The following is a 12933-nucleotide window of genomic DNA, read 5'->3' as shown; positions in this document are numbered from 1 at the left end:
TTTTCTGTATACATTTTCTCACGTGTTAGTGTTTGGTAGTCAGGTTACCCAGGTTATTGATTCTTGAGCCTAATTCTCTTGTGGAGATTAAATTTGTAATCAGAAGTGGAGATGACATTCCTCTCTCTAAGTGTTTAAATGCATGCATTCCTAGAATTAGCAAATTGGGCAAATGAACATTATGAGAGTCAACATCTCTAACATAACAGGAAAGTTATAATAATATAAATACCATATATATATATATATATATACATATATTCTGATGGTATATAAGGGATTTAGTGCAATAAAAGTAATTATTTTTATATATGAAGCATTTGCAGTTTCTTCAATGTACATACCTGAGATTTTCCATATTAAAATAAATATTAAAATAAGGCACAGTTTAGTTCCCCTATTTTCCTACCAACTGTTTAAGAAAATAAGCTCTACTGAGTTTAATTCACAAAATATGGTTACCATCTGAATTCTTACTTTGGAAATTTAAGAGTAGTTTTGAAAATAAAGTGCAATAAAAATACTGTTAGATCTGACAAATAGCCATGTAGAAAAAAATTTATTCAAAAGTAGGACCAATTGGAAACATAATTTTAAAAGTGAAAATGATAATCATTCATTAAGACAATTTAGACTATTTCCTTTTCTGGAATTAGAATTTTAAAAAAATCTTTTATTTGTATTTGTCTGCAATTGCTAATTGAGCTACGCTGGCTCCCCATACGGGATAATATCCCTTTTCAACTGCATTACAGACTACTCTTTATTTCACTCCTGGAACTAAAGATAAACACACACATCTACATATGTAAATATATAAAAATATATTTTCAATGAAAACTTGACCATAGTTTGATTTGATATTAAAATAGTTTTAAGTATTGGGAGAGTTTTTATGTTTTCCATTTTGCTTTCAAATTATTTAAAAAATAACAGCTAATGAGTGTTTTACTGTAATTTACTGAAGAATTAAGAAGAAGACAAAAAATTTCACATAACTCTGTGTCTCAGATAAGCCTACTGACATGAGACAAAGGGCAATTTAAATTCATAGCCAAAAATTTTAAACAATTCAGAAAGTGTTCAATTATTAAAAACCCAAGGGAAGTTCTGCACTTAGCCATGGTTTGCCAAAAATGTAATTAACAAAGGTTAAAAAAGAAACCCACAAATGAATGTAAAAGAAGATGAAAAAATCTGGCTGAAGTCATTTTTGAAAAAGAATTGAAGGCATACTTAAATTACTAGATATTAAAATATCAATCTCGATTGGATCATTTCCATAATCATACTAATATACTTTTAAAAAACTAATATATTTTTTATGGGTTAGCCTGGTGGTCGGTATTGAGGAGGGCACATTCTGCATGGAGCACTGGGTGTTATGCACAAACAATGAATCATGGAACACTTCATCTAAAACTAATGATGTAATGTATGGGGATTAACATAAGAATAAAAAAAATAAAAAAAAAAGAATAGGCCCCCCCCCCAAAAAAAACTAATATATTTTTTATTTCCCATTAAAACTATAGAGCAACTACAATAAAACTTTTCTTTCCTCACAGACTCCTCCAGGAACTTGCCCCCTTCATGTCTCTCACCTCCTATTGTCTTTATTTCCTCATCATCCATTTACTCTTCACCCACTCCTGTCTGGCCTTCAATGCTCATTACTCCATCAAAAATGCTCTTGTCAAGGTTTACAGTGACTTGCCCGATGAGCACTTCTTAGTCTTTATCTTATTTGTCTTCTCAACGTCATTCAACACAATTGATTATGCCCCCCCACCTTCTTCTTTTTCTTCTTTTTTTTAATCTCCTCTCTTCCCTTCAGGGACACTAAATTTCCTGGTATTTATTTTCTAATCATTAGTGTCTCCTTCATAATTTCTTTTGTTTGCATCTTCTCTTCTACCAAATGCTAAATGCTGGAGTTCCTAAGGACTTGGCTCTGGGGTGTCTTCCTAAGGTCCTTCTGAGCAATCCCATTCATGTCCATAGCTTTGAACATCATGTATATTCAGACACCTCCCAAATTTTATAAATGCCACTATCACTTTTGATCTCAGGTCCAAAAATCACATATTCAGCTGCTTGTGTGACAGCTACATGTGAGAATTTCAATCTTAACTTGTCCAAACAGAATTTTTGACTTTTTTTCCTTCCATCATACCTGGTCTAAATCTATACTTCTCTATCTCGCTAAATGGCACTATTTATTAAGGTCAGAAGTGGGGTTTTTCTTTGACACCTCCCTTTCTTACCTCATATATTTTATTGTGAAGCACTACCCACCAGCCAGAAACAAATGCTAAATCTGTCAACTTCTGAACTTCACTGATAGGATCTTGCTCAAGCCACAACCATCTCTAATTACACTGTTGGAATGGCCATTTGTGTTCAGTCAGGATGGGCTAGGTTACGCTATAATAAAGGCCCTGAGAATCCTATCACAATGTATATGCATATCAAATCATTGCATTGTACACTTTAAATATCCTACAAATTTATTTGTCATTTATACCTCAATATAACTGGAAAAAAAATAATGGTCCCCAAATCTCAGTGGTTTGTTATAATAAAGATGTACTGAGGACATGCTTTTTTGTCCACCATGAATAGACTGAGATTCTGTTGCACATCTCTGGACTCTATGTCCCAGACAAATGGATCAGGCATCACATCTAACGTTGCCAGTTGTTGTGTAGGGAGAATGAGTGAGAACCCTGGATGATCTCACACTGCCAATTAAATGCTTCAGCCTGGAACTTACATGTTATTCCTTTCACGACTCAGTAACTAGAATGTTACATGGTCTCTCCAAGCCACAAGAGGGCCAGGAAGTGTAATCATTCCATGTATGTGGCAGATAGCACTAATAAAACTGTCACTTTCTAATGAGACTCCCTACTTCCAGGGTTGTTCTCGTATCAATTCTCTGAATAGTAGCCAAAAGGACATCTTTCCTTTTTGTTGTATTTAGGATTAGATCCAAAATTTCTGTGGACTACAAGGCCCTATGTATTCTAACTCTGTCTATTTTAATATCCTAAACCTCTAGCCACTCCCCTGTGGTGTTCTCATCAACACAGAAATTATGCTCAGTCTTTCTCTCCTAGGACATGAAAAAAACAGGTTGTCCTCATCTGGCTCCTTCATTGTGGCTGCCTTCTTATACTTTGATTCTCAGCTTAAATGTCTAATTACCAAAAAAAGATCTTCCCTAAACTTACTATTAGAAGAATGTTCTCTGTATTATCTTTTTTTTTTTTTCCTATTTAAAGATCACTGCATTCCACTTATTTCCTCTGACATGCTGCTCTACCTTCTGGAATTGTTTTAATTGCTTATTTACTAACCATTTCCATCACTAGAATGTAATAATAAAGATAACTTCTCATTATCCTTATCACCTAACACCCATAACTAACTTGTATAATATTTTTAATCGAATGAATGAATGAATAAAAATCTAAACCTATGAAAGCAGTGATATTGCCCTCATAGATATAGAAGTGTTAGAAAAGAAATGGAATATATATGAGAGCATGGCCAGATCCCAAAATATATTCCAGATAGATTAAAAGATTTAAAAATTATAACATTAAGAAATGCTATAGGGCGCCTGAGTGGCTCAGTTGGTTAAGTGACTGCCTGCAGCTCAGGTCATGATCCTGGAGTCCCTGGATCGAGTCCCGCATCGGGCTCCCTGCTCCGCGGGGAGTCTGCTTCCCCCTCTGACCCTCCCCCCTCTCATGTGCTCTCTCTCTCTCTCTCTCATTCTCTCTCTCAAATAAATACATTTAAAAAAATCTTTAAAAAAAAAAGAAATGCTATAAACTAGGGGTAAAAAAGAAAAACTATATTAGTAAAAAATGCTGAATGTAAAACTTTGTATAAAATAATGTATAAAAGATATATAAAAGAAATCAAGGGGAGATATCAGGGTATTATCCCCTAATAATTTAAATATTAGAAGTAAAAAGTCAATAGAGAAGAGAACAAATGAAAAAATATTTACAACCAATATGATAAAAATAGTTGATATTATATATATACTTATTTTATAATATATACATATACATATCCTTTGGGAGTCCTTCCTAGTGCTGCCTAGGAGCCAAGGGAACATGGAGTTTGTAGTAAAGAAAGGAAGTTACAAATTATATGGCCTTGTGATCATTTATAGTACTGAAGATTAAGCTATTTTTTCCCTTTCTAGTCTGTCACATATTTAGTTATATATTACAAATTTCCCTCCTTTTGTTCTATTTTCACTAACATTTTACACAAGAGTAGTGGTGGTATTGATCATAATAATTATAGGATATATATTTATAGGATAATGAGAGAGGAATGAGACTAAATTTGAGGAGGGCTGATCATTCAGAAATGGTTGCGATGTTTGATTAAATTTTGAATTTCCTATTTTGAGGAGAAGGTCTTTTCCACTTTTGTGAGGTAAGTTGCCTTATGGTTAGGCAAAGAACATTGCTATTGTTTAGAGGTTTAAGTGTGGGAGTTAATGACCTTACTGATGTTGAGTATCCACAGTGTGTGTTATGATACATAATATAATTGGCTTATTGAACATCCACTCATACTCCCTTGCAGCAAGACTTCCTGGAAAGATCAAAGATGAAATACTGGAAAGATAAAAGTTACATTTATCAGATGGCCCTTCAGCTATGATTGTGCTTATGACCTACGTTTTGGCCAAGTGGGCATTTCTACTGTGGCAGTCATGAGGGAAGAGACACGATATTTTGGCAAGAATGGGGACAAGAAGATTTGGCTTTTCTTGGGCTCAAATAATTACAACAGTTTCCTTATTTGCTTTCTGATCATGGGGCAGAGTAATGGCAGCAGCTGCTCTTTTAGCTGGAAAATTTTGCCATGTGATTCTGGAAATTATATAAAAAAGTCACTTTCTATTTATTTTTTAATTTCATTTGTACCAAAGATAAAGGGAACTAGCTAATAATTTTCCTCAGGTCACCTAGAGTGGATTCTGTTGTCTGTAAGAACGCTGATCAATACAGATATTCTTTCCATGTTCATTGAACAAATATTTATTACATCCCTAGTATGTGCCAGTAGTCAATAAATGTAATAAGTAAATCTGAGAGTATGTTAAAAAGTGCTAAATTAAATGGAAGGAAATTTTAAAAAGTAAACCAAAGAAAGGAGAAAGAAATGAAGAGGAGTTAGGAGTGTGGAAAGCAGATTATAATTTTAAATTGGGCCATCAGAGTAACTTTCATTGCAAAGGAGGGAATGAAAAAGATCTTGAAAGAAATGAGATTAAATCGTTCCAGGCAAAAGAAAGAGTCTGTGCCAAGGCCCTGAGGTGGGCACATATCTGATATGCTAGAGAAAAACAAAGAGGCCAATGTAAAGTGAGCAAGACAATGATATAAGAGAGGCAACAGTAAAAAGAGGGGGAGGAAGTAACAGTACACCATTTAAATGAATAAAGGAATTTGGCTATTTCTCTAGTGAAATTGGAAGCCTCTGGAGACTTTTGAAAAGTGAGATGTCATTTATGCTGTAAAAACATCCACCTGGATATTTCATTGAGAATAGACTGTAGTAGGAAAAGGACAGAAGCAGGAGATTATTTAGGAGTTATTGTTGTAATCCAAGTGAGATATGATGTTGGCCTAAATCAAGGTGGAATCTGTGGAGATGTGAGAGGTAGTAGAATCTGGATGTATTTCAAAGTTAGAGGCAATGACATTGTCTGAGAGATTGGATATAAGATATGAGAAGAAAGAGGATGACTCTAAAAGTTTCAGACCTGAGGAAATTTAAGTACAGAATTGCCCTCAGTTGAGATGGGTGGAGTAGTTTAGGGCTAATGGCTCTGTCAGGGAGACAGTCATTGGAATACAGGTGGCATTTAAAGTCTTGAGACTGGATGAGATCACCAAAGAAAGGAATTAGGATAGAGAAGGGGTCCAAGAACTAAGTCCTGGAAGAGTCTGCCATTAGAAGTTGGAGAAGAGGAGCTAACCAAAGAGGTAGAAGGAGCCAGTGAAGTAGTGAGTGAGGTGTTCCTGAGATGCAAGTGAAAAAAGTGTACTTAAGAAAAGGGGGAGAGCACCTATGTTGAATGCCACTGAAGAAAGATGAAACTTGAGAAACAAGTTTTCCCACCAACATGCACAAGGGTTCCTTTTTCTCCATATCCTCACCAACACCTGTTGTTTCGTGTGTGTGTGTGTGTGTGTGTGTGTGTGTGTTTAAGCCATTCTGACAGGTGTGCAGTGATATCTCTTTGTGGTTTTGATTTGCATTTCCCTGATGATGAGTGATGTTGAGCATCTTTTCATGTGCCTGCTGGCCATCTGTATGTCTTCCTTGGAGAAATGTCTGTTCATGTCTTCTGCCCATTTTTAATTGCATTATTTGGGGGGTTTTTGGTGTTGAGTTATAGGAGTTCTTTATGTATTTTAGATACTAACCCTTTGTTGGAAATATCATTTGTAAATATCTTCTCCCATCCAGTAGGTTGTACTTTTGTTGATTATTTCCTTTGCTGTGCAGAAGATTTTTATTTTGATGTAATCCCAATAGTTTATTCTTGCTTTTGTTTCCCTTGCCTCAGGTATCTAGAAAGATGTTGCCACAGTCAATATCAAGGAAATTACTGCCTGTGCTCTCTTCTAGGATTTTTGTGGTTTCAGGTCTCACATTTAGGTTTTTAATCCATTTTGAATTTATTTTTGTGTAGGGTGTAAGAAAGTGGTCTAATTTCGTCCTTTTGCATGTAGCTGTCCAGTTTTCCCAACACCATTTGTTAAAACAAAACAAAACTGTCTTTTTCCTATTGCATATTCTTGCCTCCTTTGTCACAGATTAATTTACCATATAATCTTGGGTTTATTTCTAGACTCTCTATTCTGTTCTTTTGATCTGTGTGTCTATTTTTGTGCCACTACCATACTGTTATAATTACTACAGCTTTGTAGTATATCTTGAAACCGGGGATTGTGACACCTCCAGTTTGGTTCTTCATTTTCAAGAATGCTTTGGCTATTTGGGGTCTTTTGTGGTTCCATAAAAATTTTAGGATTATTAGTTCCATGAAAACTGCTATTGATATTTTGATAGGGATTGCATTAAATCTGTAGATTGCTTTGGGCAATATAGATATTTAACAGTATTTGTTCTTCCAATCCAAGAGCATGGATTATCTTTCCATTTGTTTGTGTCATCTTCAATTTCTTTCATCAGTGTATTATAATTTTCAGAGTATGGATCTTTCACCTCCTTGGGTTAAGTTTGTTCCTACATATTTTATTATTTTGGTGCAATTTTAAATGGGACTGTTTTCTTAATTTCTTTTTCTGCTACTTCATTATTAGTGTATAGATGTGCGATGGATTTTTGTATATTGATTTTGTATCCTGTGACTTTACTGTATTCCTTTATGAATTTGAGTAGTTTTTTGGCAGAGTCTTTAGAGTTTTCTATATATGGTATTATGTCATCTGCAAATAGTGAAAGTTGTACTTCTTCCTTACCAATTTGGAAGGCTTTTATTTCTTTTTCTTGCCTGATTGTTGTGGTCAGGGCTTCCAGTACTATGTTGAATAAAAGTAGTGAAATTGGATATCCTTGTCTTCTTCCTGACCTTAGGGGAAAAGCTCTCAGTTATTCACCATTGAGTATGGTGTTAGCTATGGGTTTTATGTTGAGGTATGTTCCCTTTAAACTTACTTTGTTGAGGGTTTTTATCATGAATGGATTTTGTACTTTGTCAAATTCTTTTTCTGCATCTATTGAAATGATCATATGTTATTTTTCCTTTCTCTTGTTGATGTGATGTGTCACACTGATTGATTTGCAAATATTGAACTACCCTTGCAACGTGGACATAAATCCCATTTGATTGTGGTGAATAATTTTTTTAATGCATTGTTGGATTTGGTTTGCTAATATTTTGTTGAGGATTTTTGCATCTACGTTCATCAGAGATATTGGCCTGTAATTCTCTTTTTTGTAGTGTCTTTATCTGGTTTTGGTATCTGGGTAATGCTGGCCTCATAGAATAAATTTGGAAGTTTCCTTCTTCTGATTTTTGGAGTAGTTTGAGAAGAACGGGTATTAACTCTTTAAATGTTTGCTAGAATTCACCTGGGAAGCCAACTGGTTCTGGACTTTTGTTTGTTGGGAGTTTTGTGATTACTGATTTAATTTCATTGCTGGTAAACAGTATGTTCAAATTTTCTGTATCTTCCTGGTTCAGTTTTGGGAGGTTACATGTTTCTAGGAATTTATTTATTTCTTCTAGTTTGTCCAATTTGTTGGCATAATATTCTCTTATAATCCTTTGTATTTCTGTGGTGTCATTTGTTATTTCTCCTCTTTAGTTTCTAATTTTGTGTGAGTCCTCCCTCCCTCCCTCACTCTCTCTCCATTTTTAATAGGTAGTATGAAAATCAGATTTAAAAATTATGTGACAAATATAAAACTATTTAAGATAATCAAAGATAAAAATGTTGGTGAAAAGCTTTATATTTGAACTCAAATTTAATAGAGCTTCATTCTAGTAGCTGGCATGTTGCACAGCTCTCATTATCCAAAAATGGAAGCTTAGAAATTTGTCAAGTATATTTATATTTATATTTTTAATCTGGCTCTGAGATTAGAGGGCATTTTTATGTGGATGTTTTCATAAAGGACAAAATGAGTGATGTATTTGATGATAGCTTTACAATTAGAAACAGTTTATGACAACTGAAGGTATAATGAGATCAAGCACAGCATGTGGCTTTATGGATATCTGGTTTAATGTAGGAATCAGGTTTGGAGATTTTGAGAGTATATTGCTGTTATATCAATTGGATATTTGGGTCAGGTATTTACCATAAGTGGAATGCATGATTTGAGATGGAAGTTTCTGGTAAGAAGCTAGAGCAGGTAAACTAGAGATTCATGTTGGTTGTGTAGATGGCAGAAATAATATTCTGATGGGGACATTTCAAACCTGTGTTCTTTAAAGAGAGCTATCCCATCTCTTCATAAAGGTAGGCCAGAAAAATGCTTGCAACCACATAGTACTTTCCCCAATTGCAGTTTAGAGCCTTATAAATAGTTAAATAAGAGGCAAAATGTTTACATCTAAATAATATCAGAATGCCTTTATCTTCCATGGCAGAAACTTAATATGGCTCTTGTAACACATTTATTTCCTGCTTTATGTAGAATTGCAGAATTGCAAAGGAGTCCTCTAAATAATTAATGTGTTAACATTTGGACAATAGATGGTTTTCTATGTAGCTGACATACTGAATCTGCTAAAAAGCACCACAAACAACAACTTAATTATGGCACAATTTGATACTAGATCTTTTTCCAGAGAAGAATTAACATAGATATCTAACATTAGTTGAGCATTTACTATGTGCCATGCCTAAGTGAAAAACATTATAGAGACTATATAATTAGATCCTTACAACAACTGGAAATTGTTTTATTCCCCCATTTTACAGATGAGGTTAATAAAAACTTGCCTGATGTCTCACAAATAGTAATTACAGGCCAGACACTTTAATTCTGGAACTTAAATTCTTAGTCACTTAACTGTCTTACTTCCTGTGTCACCTACCTCTTGGATGGTTCTGGAAACATGAAATTTCAAGTACTAGTAGCATTCTTATCTTCCTATTTGCTATAGCTGAAGAACATATGAAAAACTGACCTGTGTATACTAGGTAGACTAGGTACAGATTAAAAAGTGGTGTGTCTATGTGGAGGGGATGGGGATGTGTTGTGGAATGTTTGGAGCAGGACATAGAGAGAGGAAGAAGAAGCAGGGACTACAATTATCCCTATATTACTGCCTCTTAAAATAGGAATTAACTCTAAAAAGTAACCTCAAATATATGAATATCTATTAAATTGAGGGTTCCTAAGAGTGAAGATCTATTGTTGTTGTTGTACTACCAATTGGCTATAAAGAGAATTATTTATATTACTGCACTGGAAAGCAAAGAGTATAATAATTTTGAGGGTGGACCCTGAAATCAGATTTCCTATGGTCAAGTCTTGGTTCTGCCAATATCTTAGCCCCTCTAAACCTTGGTTTCATCTTTTCTTCCTAGGTCAAAGGATCATGAGAAATAAATAAAACAATCAGTACACATGAGACTTTTATCACAGCATCAGTCATGTTTATCTCTTATCATAATGAGAAATTTTGACTTAATATTGGGAAGTTATTTCTGGTGACTTTTAAAAAAGTCAACTTGTTAGGAAGGATGGTTGTACTCCATAATCTGAAATGACTAATGTGTAATTTTGTCTGCATTTGGGTGCACATCTCAGATGTGTTTCAGAGGTCCTTTTTAACCCTTTGGTCTATTTCTCTTTTTCATGTTACCTCTTTTCTCCATTTTTGTTGGTTTCTTTTCAAAATATGGTTATGTAATTCATTCCATTTCTAATAACTAAAAGGAATATTTATTAATGCACACTCATAAACTTATGGACTGTTTCAGTTTGAACTACACAAAAAAACACAAAACAGCCAAACAAACAAAAAAAGAAATGTTCCTTTTTAAAACAAAATAATATATTCAAATAATTTTAAATAAATTTAAATAAAATTTAAATTCTAAATAATAATGGGGAAGTTGCAAAAAAGCTAGGTAGAAAATGACAGGCCATTGCATTTAGTTATTCTCTTGTATCTTTATTCACTCACTAACTCATATATTCATTTGTTTCTAGACACAATGATCACAAATTTACCAAGTGACCACTGCATGCTATGTTGGCTGCCAGGGAGGATGCAGATCTGCACAGCCCATGATTCTTGCCCTAGGGGAGTTTGGAAAAACTTTGAATGTGAAAGCCGCATGACATACAAAGGTAAATAAAATTTTGAGAAAATAATGCAGAAGGTGTTTTAAGATAGCATAGGATAGTTTTCATTTTTCTTTCAAAATATGAATAAACGTAAGAATAACCACAGCTCATTTAGCTCAGCCATAATTAGGTCAGCTTCCCTCTTTTGCTTCCTAAACACATGGAACTCTTTATGACACAGATTTAATTTTATAGAATAATTTGTAAAAGGCCTAACCTGCTTCTCTCAAATTAAAATCATTATACTTAAGCTGTTTGGATGAATTAGGGGCAAAGACCAGAATAATACTTAAAATAAAAAATGTAGACACATATATACGAAATATATGAACTGTGATTTGAATCTTACTAAGGTTTTCTCTCTTATGAGTTGTCATGCTGGGTAAAGTTTTTGATAAAGCTGTTTATCTCCATAAAATATGAGAGAACAAAAAGTCATAAATGCATAGGAACATAAAATTGTTACTTTTTAAAATTCATTCACTAGACTAAATGTATACTAATATATACTATGTCTGGTGTCAGGTACTACTAAAAAAAAAGGTGATATATTCCTCATCTTCAAGGAAATCATACTAAAGTATGCATATACACAAAGACAATTAGTGTGTTAAGTAAGATGGGGGCAAGAGAATGATCAACTTTTGGGAAACTTGAGATGGTGTAGGCTTGTAGGCCCCTTGCAGGCCCAGATCATTTGAGGACTGCACTGAGGTTAAGGACGGCCAGGCAGGCCTGGGCCAGGAGGAGAAAATGTTCTCTTCCCCTTATCTCATGTTGCAAGTTCTAAATGCCTGGATCAGCAGGAAGTGGCTCTTGCCTAGCTTAAAGTGTATCTTTCTAAACAGAAGTGTTCTTTCTAAAGACAAAGAACATGTTGTCTCCAAAGGAAGGATGGCTAAGAGAATTCTTTATTCTGCAAGCATAAACAGGATGTATTTTGTTCTTGTTGAATTTCGTGTATCTTACTTCACGGATGTTGGGTTGATACTTTAAGTACACATTGTTATGTTTATCTGATCACTGCGAGTATATAGCTATGTGAGTAATAAACGGCAGTATGCAGTTGCAAGTGCTGCCTTTGCTCTGCATCCCCTGTGTCCTGGTGATTTCGTAGACCCTTACCCAGGGACCCCAACGCACTAGACGTTGACAGAAACTGATATAATATTTCACAGAAAATGAGATATTATGCTGTACCTTGAAGAAGTGTTTCAGGATTTTATTGCTTTTGTCCATGTTTGAGCCTCATCAATCCCTTCTCTAATGAGTTAACATAGTCTACAGTGCTTATGTTGTTCATGGGTGGGATTAATACATTAACTTCAGAAATCATTAAATAATAAACATGCATGGTAAAAGTTCAAGCGTTACCAATTAAAAAGAACAAATTGTATATATCTACAAGGAAAAAAATTGGAATAAGAAGAAAACAAAGAAAAAAATACTTAACCCCAAAAAGGAAGGACAAAAAGGGAGAGAAAAAGTGGTAACAATATAAAGCAAGCAAGATGGTAGCACTTACTTAATCACAATATACATAATTGGGTTAAATTACACAATTAAAAGAAAAATGATAAGATAAAGTGCAAATTTTTATCATATGATATTATTAAGAAGTATATCTAAAACAAAAATAAACTGAAAAGTTGGGATGTAAAAAATGAAAAAAGATTTTCTGGGAAGTACTAAGTAAAGGAAAACTAGAGTAATTATATTAATGTAAAAAAAAAGGAGTAGATTTTAAGCTTAAAAAGTCCAATAAGATATACAGAGAGGCATGGCCTAATGACAAGGATTTTAATTTATCAGAAGCACAGCAGTTCTGGGCGCCTGGGTGGCTCCGTCGTTAAGCGTCTGCCTTCAGCTCAGGTCATGATCCCAGGGTCCCGGGATAGAGTCCCACATCGGGCTCCCTGCTCCCTGGGAAGCCTGCTTCTCCCTCTCCCACTCCCCCTGCTTGTGTTCCTGCTCTTGCTGTTTCTCTCTGTCAAATAAATAAAATCTCAAAAAAAAAAAAAAAGAAGCACAGCAGTTCTAATCATATGCTCT

The 12933-nt window shown here is 34.4% G+C and overlaps 1 long non-coding RNA gene across 3 annotated transcripts in view; it reads left to right on the top strand.

The window, feature by feature from the left end:
- The window catches only part of LOC135363842 (uncharacterized), a 478080-nt gene that overhangs the window by 348985 nt on the left and 116162 nt on the right, over nucleotides 1-12933 (top strand). For all 3 annotated transcript variants that reach the window (XR_010410028.1, XR_010410029.1, XR_010410027.1), the window contains one exon: nucleotides 10744-10884. This is a non-coding gene — a long non-coding RNA (uncharacterized LOC135363842). The remainder of the gene's footprint in view (nucleotides 1-10743; nucleotides 10885-12933) is intronic.

This window comes from Mirounga angustirostris, unplaced genomic scaffold (assembly GCF_029215605.1).
Source record: "Mirounga angustirostris isolate CCGP_5_RB_7025 unplaced genomic scaffold, mMirAng1.0.hap1 SCAF_3, whole genome shotgun sequence".
In the NCBI taxonomy this organism is placed as follows: Eukaryota; Metazoa; Chordata; class Mammalia; order Carnivora; family Phocidae; genus Mirounga; species Mirounga angustirostris.
This window is presented reverse-complemented; position numbering and strand designations above follow the sequence as displayed.